General features: G+C 47.3%; 1 long non-coding RNA gene across 1 annotated transcript in view; it reads left to right on the forward strand.

Annotated features, from left to right (window-relative positions):
* LOC110284271 (uncharacterized) overlaps nucleotides 1–8,711 on the forward strand; it is a 30,593-nt gene extending 21,882 nt beyond the window's left edge. Inside the window, exon 4 of the long non-coding RNA XR_002376914.2 lies at nucleotides 8,245–8,711. This is a non-coding gene — a long non-coding RNA (uncharacterized LOC110284271). The remainder of the gene's footprint in view (nucleotides 1–8,244) is intronic.
* Nucleotides 8,712–9,057: the final 346 nt, after the last annotated feature.

A 9,057-nucleotide genomic window follows, 5' to 3' on the forward strand; every position in this document is an offset into this window, starting at 1 on the left:
CTAATCTGTTCAAAGGTTTGTGCTATCCTACTAGAAGGTTTTATTAGGCCCGCAGTTTCTAGCAGGCGAACTGCATTAACCACATACAAGGAATCAGAAATAATATTGAGCGGGCAATCAAATTGCTGTAAAACTTCTAATACTATCAAACACTCAACAATTTGAGGGGAAACCTCCGAATATTGTCTGATATGGGTAATGTTATTAACTACATAGGCCCCTTGCCCAGTTTTGGAGCCATCTGTATAAATTACAAGACCATTTTTAAGTGGGGAATGACTTGTTACTTTGGGAAAAACTAATGGATGGGTCAGGGCAAAGTGTAACAATGGGTGCTTTGGATAATGATTATCAAATTTTCCACTAAATGTGACACATAGAATGGACCAATCATTAGAAGCAGCAGCTAACACCTGTATTTGATTAGGGGTATAGGGAATGACAATGATATTAGGTTCAAGGCCGAAGTATTTGATTGTCATTTTTAATCCCTTTAATGCTAATTGTGCTACTGCGGCCGGATACCAATCGATAATCTTTGCAGGGGAGGCTTGTGGATGAACCCAGCATAGGGGCCCCTCTTGCCAAATGACAGCAGTTGGTAAGCCTCGAGTGTCCAAGATACATAACAAAACCGGCTTGGAATAATCTATTCTAACAAGCTGCGCTTGACTTATTGCTTTTTCTACTTTATTAAGTGCCTCCACTGCCAAAGGATTCCATTTTCTAGGAGAGGTGATATGAGAATCCCCTTCCAAGATATCAAACAGGGGTTTCAATTCTGTTGAAGGGATTTTTAAAAAAGGTCTAAGCCAATTGATATCTCCCAACAATTTTTGAAAGTCATTTAAAGTATGTAAATTATCCATCCTGATTTCTATTTTTTGTGGCTTAATAATGTTGGGCTGTATAAAAGAACCTAGAAACTGTCCAGAGTCTGCCAATTGCACCTTTTCAGTGGCTATATGTAGCCCCCATTGCTCTAATGTTTTCTGTAACACAGGAAAAACCTGTTGCAGTACAGATGGATTCTTATGGCAAAGCAGGACGTCATCCATGTAATGGATAGACACTATTTGTGGAAATTGTCTCTTTATCGGGGCGAGTGCTTGGTCTACATACAGTTGGCAGATAGTAGGGCTATTGGCCATCCCTTGGGGCAAGACTCTCCATTGATACCTCTTATCTGGCTCTGTATGATTGATAGAGGGGACACTAAAGGCAAAGCGAGGTCTATCCGCAGGGTGTAACGGTATGGAAAAAAAGCAATCTCTGATGTCTATAATGAGGATGTTCCAGCCCTTAGGAAGGGCGGACAGCATAGGTAATCCTCTCTGTACAGGCCCTAACAGGGACATCTGTCCATTTATAGCTCTTAAATCATGTAACAGACGCCATTTGCCAGACTTTTTCTTTATTACAAATATGGGGGTGTTCCAGGGGGAAGTAGAGGGTTCAATATGGCCGAGTTTTAGTTGTTCTGCAATAATTTGTGTTACAACGCTCAATTTCTCGGAGGTTAGCGGCCACTGAGGAACCCACACAGGATCCTCCGTTTTCCATGGTATAGGTCGTACTGCCTCAGTGGCGCCTAGGAAAAACCCAGGCCTGCTCTGTCCTTATTGGCCTTGTGTGAGATTGGGCGCGGTTCGCCTTGTTCATGGCGTCCCAAACCCTGGCCTTCTTGATAACCCATTTTCTCCATCATTTCTCTAAGACGTAATGAATAATCATTGGTCAGAGTCAGTCCTAAATCTGTCATGACATCTCTCCCCCAGAGATTTACAGGTAGGGGTAGAACGTAGGGGGAAAAGCATCCTTTTAAACCCTCTGGTGACGTCCAGACCAGCCGGTTGGTACTAATGTCTGGACTGGATTGATACCCCAGGCCTTGTAAAGAATGAGAAGATTTTGTCACTGGCCAAGCTTTAGGCCACCAATGTGTGGAAATAATACTCTTATCAGCTCCGGTGTCAAGAATGCCCTCAAAATTTTTACCATTTATGTTAAGGATTAATTTCGGGCGCGAATCAAGTGACAATGTCAAATAGGCCGAATCCATTTCTGAAGATCCCATAAGTTTTTTATCTTGATTGGGTAATTCTCCCAGCAGCGGGAGGAGGAGGAGCTGAGCAATCCTGTCCCCTTTTTTAATAGAAAATACACCATGAGGGCTGGAGCATAGAATCTGCATATTTGGGATGTGTTGATTATCTGTTATGCCTGGATGGACTATTAGTCCGCATGCGGTAAGGGCACCACGGCCAATGATAAGTCCCACCGCGTTGTCCGGTATGGGAGGCCCTAAGGGCATGGCAGGGACAGGTTGAACCCCCATCTGAGGTGTTAATAAGATTGAGGTGGTGGCGCACAAGTCCATTCTTGTGCCTTGGCTTGATCTGCCTCCTCGCTCAGGGAACTGGTCCCAGCGAATTGGGTCCCGTATTTTTGAGGGCCCCGGGGCCGGGGGCCCGCAGGCCCGTTTTTTGGCTCCTGTCTAACAGGGATAGCAGGCGGGAGGAGGTTGCCTTTAATGTCTCTAGTTGATCTGCATTGACTGACTGGATGGTAACCCTTTCCACATCGGGAACATAGGGTAAGAGTTCTCTGGTTTTGCTTAGGTGCCCGGCAATCTTTTGCGAGATGCCCTGATTTCCCACAGTTGAAGCAGGTGCGACTGCTGCCCCCCGTAGGGGGAGGTCGCCTTTGTGCCTGTAAAATGGCTGCGGCGAGCCCAGAGTTACTCAACGGTCCACCAATCTCTCTACATATTCTAAGCCATTCTGACAATCCCTTGTTTTTCCTCGGCGCTATTGCACTTCTGCACTCCTGAGTGGCTTGTTCAAAGATTAATTGCTCTATAAAGGGACCGGCACAATCAGGATCCCCGAAAATCTTTCCTGCTACCTCCATCATCCTGGCCACATAGTCTGAGAATGGTTCCTGAGGTCCCTGTATAATCTTGGTGAGCTGATTACTAGTTTCTCCTTTACGGTTGAGTGATTTCCATGCTCGTATAGCAGTACTGGATATTTGGGCATAAGCTCCCCAATGATAATTGACCTGATCTGCTGCATAAGGACCCTGTCCTGTAAGGAGTTCAAAGGTCCAGTCTCTTTGCTCTGGGGTCAGGGCTGCGGCATTAGTCCTAGCCTGGGCCTGTGCCGCCTCATGCCATAGGGCCTTCCATTCCATGTATTGTCCCATGCTTGGTAGCACAGCTTTCGCCACTGTTTGCCAGTCACTGGGCGTCAGGGTGGTTAATGCCAGTCGATCTAACTGCATTAGAGTAAAACTGGCATTTGCTCCAAACTTTCTAACTGATTCTGCAAGCTCCTTTATTTGGTTATAATCAACAGGAGCATATACTCTCCCACCATCTTGCTCATAGACAGGGTAAGCGAGCCTGAGCTTGCGATGCACCTTTTCAGGTAACAATGAGAAAGCTTTAGGGCGTATCTCATAAGGTGGTGGGGCAGAGGGAACTGTCTGTACGGGATTCCTGGGTAAAGCATTAGGTTTTGTTGAAATGGCAGGTTTAGAGGTCCGTTTATTTAACGGCCTCTCATCAGGATAATACCTCTCTCTCTCATATCTGGTTGCTTCCTCATCAAGTTCTTCCTCTTCCTCTGTATCTAGTCTCCCACTCTCTGCTCCGGATGACTCTTCAGAGCTTTGAATATTGAGTGCTTCAAGCTCTTGGGTTGGGTACAACCCAGGCTTAGATATAGGTTGAAAAATCGGTACTCCCTCGGAGTCCGATTCCTCATGTGGGGAGGCAGGTATACTGCTTGTTCCCCTCTCTCCCGCCCTCTTAGGCTTCCTGGGAGGTCCTTTTTCACTTTTATTCTTTGGGATCCTCTTCCTAGTTTGTGCACGTGCACCCATCCTCTCACTACGCTCAGATTCTGACATGCCATCCTGAACGGTCTCCAACGCTATTTGTCCCTTTTTTCTGACTTCCTCACATGTTTCATCCTCAAGGCAGTTTTTGATCATCTTCCAAACTGCTTTGGTGCCCATACGTAAGTCGGGGCACAAATCAAGATCCTTCCCCAATTTTTTCCATGAGGCCAAGGTCAAGGAGCCAGAAACGGCATACCAAGGGGCAACTCTATCTACCTCCTCAACAAAGTGCTTAAGAACCTTGTCCCCTAGCTTTAGGTCTCTTTTCTTAAGGAGATTTTCAAGTGATGTTTGGATTGACTGTGACGACCCCATAACGGGTCAAAAGTAACCGCAGCTTATCTACGTCCGCCTTAAGTCACTTTTAGAATCAAAAAGATGTCTTGGCGCGGCCCACGGCTTATCTACGTCCGACTTACGGCAACAGCGAGAAACCGAAAGTACGGCTCGCCTTTCTGCTCTTTTATTTACCAGAGACTAATTTGGCGCCGCGATGGAGTGCAACGCCGCTTATCTACAACGGACTGATATGCTGTTGGAAACTTGTTAACACCACCGCCTATGTTCACAGATATAACTGGCCAGGAGGAAGAGTAGAAGAGCTAAAATAACGATGATAATGGCCTCTGGAAATCCAAACCACAATCCGGACAAACCCAATGCCTGGGAAAGAGTTAAAGAAAAGAGTTCATGTTCAGGCATACATTTCCGATGCGTAGTCTAGCCACAGTTCTGAACCCTCCCCGTCGCCGAGGGGTCTCCGAAGGTGCTGACGATGGTCTGGTCACAATTCCCGGGTTTTTCGGCACCAAATGTCCCGCGCTAATTTTCCCGCCAGCAAGAAACAACGTAGCACACAAACAGGATCCTTCTGTGGCAAGCTTTAATGCGTCTTGAGAGGGAGAGCATCAGCTTCTCAAGGCGGAGACCCCAAGCCCGAAAACCGCCTCCCTTAAATAGGAGATTTCTCTCGCCTCGGACGTGGCGATTCCCTATAGGCCAAATTCTTGTCACCCGAGGTGACGTTGTCAGGCGGGCACCTGGCACCATGAACGGTTAATGCCAGCACATGCGCGGATCACTTGTTCATCTCCAGAGGCAGGCGATGTCGGCGCCATCTTATAATGGCGACATGTGGGGTGGCGCCCCACAAGCAGAGTCTCAGAGAAGAGCAGGTAGTTGACATAACAATATAGCCATCTAAATCGGAAGGCTACACCCCAGATGATCTCATATTCAGTGGCAGCAAAGTCTGAATCAGCCTGCTTCAAGGCTGAGGGAGGCTACATCATCTCCCTGACCTGACTCATCCTTTTTCCCTCTATGTAACTGAAAAGGAGGGATTTGCCCTTGGAGTCTTGGGTCACCAAATGGGACCTTCTTTTGAGCCTGTGGCGTACTTGTCAAAGAAACTAGATCTAACCATCCAGGGATAGTCACCTTCTATTCATACCCTAGCACCCTCTGAACTCCTTATTCGAGAGTCAAAAACAACAAAACCTAACTTTTGGGTTGCCTATAACTGTCTTCTCTTCTCATAACCTGTCACAGCTCCTAACTTATAAAAGCTTACAGACTCTACCTCCCTCCAGGGTTCTTTCTCTTCAGGTAGCACTAATAGAAGACCCCATACTCACCTTCCAATTATGCCCACCTCTCAGTATTTCCAATCTTCTTCCTCGACCAAATACTAACCGCTCCCTATCTCACTCCTGCACTGAAACTTTAGAGGATCTATTACCTCATCCTTCACTATACAGGAGGGCACATCGCCTCAGGCCATCTATACTTGGTATACACATGGCAGCTCCTTTTTGCATGAAGGAGCCAGAAGAGCCAGCTATGCCATAGTATCGGACATCAATGTGATGGAGGCACAGGCCCTTCCTGCCCGTACTACCAATCAGCAAGCAGAACTTACCGGTGCTTTTGGACTGGAACAAGGACAATCCCTCAACATCTACACAGATCCCAAATATGCTTTTCAAATCCTCCTGTCCCAAGTCGGGCGTGGTGGTGTACACCTTTAATCCCAGCACTCAGGAGGCAGAGGCAGGCAGATTTCTGAGTTCGAGGCCAGCCTGGTCTACAGAGTGAGTTCCAGGACAGCCAGGGCTATACAGAGAAACCCTGTCTCAAAAAATCAAAAAACAACAAAAAAATCCTCCTGTCCCCAAGCTGCTATCTGGAAGGAGCACGAGTTACTTACCACAAAAGGAGGATCACTAATGCAAACCAAAGTATGGCCATGCTAAAAGCCTCCCATCTCCCCACAGCTATTGGGATCATCCACTACAGATCTCACCAGAGGGATGACTCTATTGTCTCTGAGGGAAATAATCGAGCCAATGAGGCAGCTAGAGCTGTGGCCCTTAGGGGCCTAGACTGATCTTCCCCAGGACATTCTTACTCTACAACCTACATCTCCACCTTCATCCCCTGACACCCGTCAAACAATGTCCTACCTTCACCAACTCTTCCATCCTAACAGCAAGCACTGTCTTCTTTTGTTAAGACTCACCTACAGCCTACTCCTGAAGATTTACACTTCTTAAAATCTATCACTGCTTCTTGTAAAATCTGTCAGATGTCTGACTCCAACTCAAAGTATTGTAGCACCCCTTTTCCTACCCATCAGGCTAGAAGTTCCCTTCCTGGAACTAACTGACAGCATGACTTTACCCACATGCCCACCATCAGATGTGCCAAGTACCTCCTGGTCTTGGTGGACACCTTCTCGGGGTGGGTAGAGGCATTTCCCACAAGTAACAAAAGGGCTCAGACAGTCTCTGATCTCCTCCTCTGAGAGATCATCCCCCGGTTTGGTGTCCCAGCCTCTCTCCAATCAGACAAATGGTCCTGAATTTACTTCCTAAGTTTCTCAAATCCTTTCTAAGGTCCTAGACATCCCCTGGCATTTTCATATTCCCTTCCACCCTCACTCTTCAGGTAAGGTAGAAAGAACTAGCCGCTCTTTAAAAACCACTCTTGTTAAGCTGTCACAAGAACTTCACCTTGATTGGGTAAAACTCCTACCTCTGGCTCTTTCAGGCTCCGAGCTCTCCCCAGGCGACCTCTCCTCATCTCACCTTTTGCCCTCATGTATGGGCATCCAGTCCTAACTCCTGGTCTTTCACCCAAGTGCTCTCCCCTCCCACACCATTTGCTTACCCCATTACTTTCCCATCTCCGTTCTCTTCTATGGAACTTTTCTGACCACCACCTACCTCAGCCGCACTATGTCTCCTGTCCACTGCCTGTCAACATTGGAGACCAAGTTCTTTTATCTCCTCCAGATCATCGGCCCTTACCGCTTTCTCCCAAATGTCAGGGCCCTTTTAAGGTAATGCTTGTGACCCCCTACAGCTGCTAAACTCGAGGGACTCTCTCATTGGGTCCATCTGTCTCACCTTAAATCTTTCATTCCTCCACCTAAAGATGACCCTTTTTTCATACACATTGACCCTAACAAAAACCATGCTCTGTTAAGTTCTAGAAGATGCCAAGGCCACCCATCTGGTCCCCTATCCCAGTTTAAAAGCAACGTTCAGGAAATGACTTAATATCTGTACTATCTGCACTGGCTGGGTGTGTGTCAACTTGACACAGCTGGAGTTACCACAGAGAAAGGAGCTTCAGTTGGGGAAATGCCTCCATGAGATCCAGCTGTGGGGCATTTTCTCAATTAGTGATCTAGGGGGGAAGGGCCCCATGTGGGTGGTACCATCCCTGGGCTGGTAGTCTTGGGTTCTTTAAGAAAGCAAGCTGAGCAAGCAAGTGGAAGCAAGCCAGTAAGGAACATCCCTCCATGGCCTCTGCAGCAGCTCCTGCTTTCTGACCTGCTTGAGTTCCAGTCCTGACTTCCTTTGGTGATGAACAGCAATGTGGAAGTGTAAGCTGAATAAACCCTCTCCTCCCCAAGTGCTTCTTGGTCGTGATGTTTGTGCAGGAATAGAAACCCTGACTAAGACACTATCCAGAAACAGATTGATTCTTTGGCAGCTGTGGTGCTTCAAAACCAATGGGGGCTAAATGTCCTGACAGCTAAAGAAGGTGGCCCTTGCTATTCCTCCAAGAAGAATGCTGTTTCTACATCAACCAATTCAGGATAGTGAAAAAATAAAATCCAGTAGCTACAGGCAGACATCAAAAACTTTAGAGACTGTGAGACCTCTAGTTCTGGGATTTTTGAAAATCCTATATTGAAGTGGATACTCCCTTTTGTGACACCTTTCCTAGTCATCTTCCTGACATCTTTATTCGCTCCTTGCCTCATTAATCTTCTCTACATTCCTTCAACAACAGATACAAAAAATTTCTAACCAAACTCTTAATCAGCTCCTGTTACAGGATTACCAGTCGCTGCCCACGGAAGAGCCAATGTCCATAGAGGAACCTGATTCAGACGATTATCAAGCGGATCTCAATGGTGAAAGCCCCGAAATTGACGATGCCCCAAGACAGCAGGAAACAGTTTAAGAGACACAACACCCTCGTTCCCTTTTCACCATCAGCTTCTCCTTCTCTTTTTCTTTGCTTCCTTTTATAATAACAAGAAGGGGGGAGGTATGTTAGTACCAGAACATTCCAAACCCAGGCACTAACAACGTGACTCACGACCCGCAGGCCGGTTGCCAAGCCAATGACCACCATATCCCAGAACCCACTTGGCTCACCTCCCACCCTTACTTGTGTTACATCACTTTCCATATAAATAAGAACCCCCCTCTTTCTCTCTCTCTCTTCACTCCCCTTCTGCCCACCCTGCCACCCCTTTGTCTCTCCCTCACAATAAACCTCTTTCACGTGGCACCACCTTGGCTTAGTGTGTTGTTTGGTGTTATCCACTATCTTAATACATCAGCTGTAGTCAGGTAACTGTGGGGGTGGAGTGTAGCCAGAATGCCAGGAGCTTGGGACATTGTCTGCGTTTCTTATAGTCACATACCTCTCCTGCTGGGGGCAGAGGGGGGGATGGAGGGAGCTGTGGGGGCGGTACCTTCAACAGAAGACTCTGTCCCATGGAGGTGGAAATCACCACCCATTCGGTCCCTCAGGGTTCAAGACCTATGCTTGACTGGAGACCAGGCTGTCTGTGTGCAGCCCACCGCCCCACAACTGGTAGACAGCCTGCTGTGCTGGGGGCAGCAG

Source organism: Mus caroli, unplaced genomic scaffold (assembly GCF_978045245.1).
Source record: "Mus caroli unplaced genomic scaffold, Mus_caroli_1 scaffold_18, whole genome shotgun sequence".
NCBI classification, from domain to species: Eukaryota; Metazoa; Chordata; class Mammalia; order Rodentia; family Muridae; genus Mus; species Mus caroli.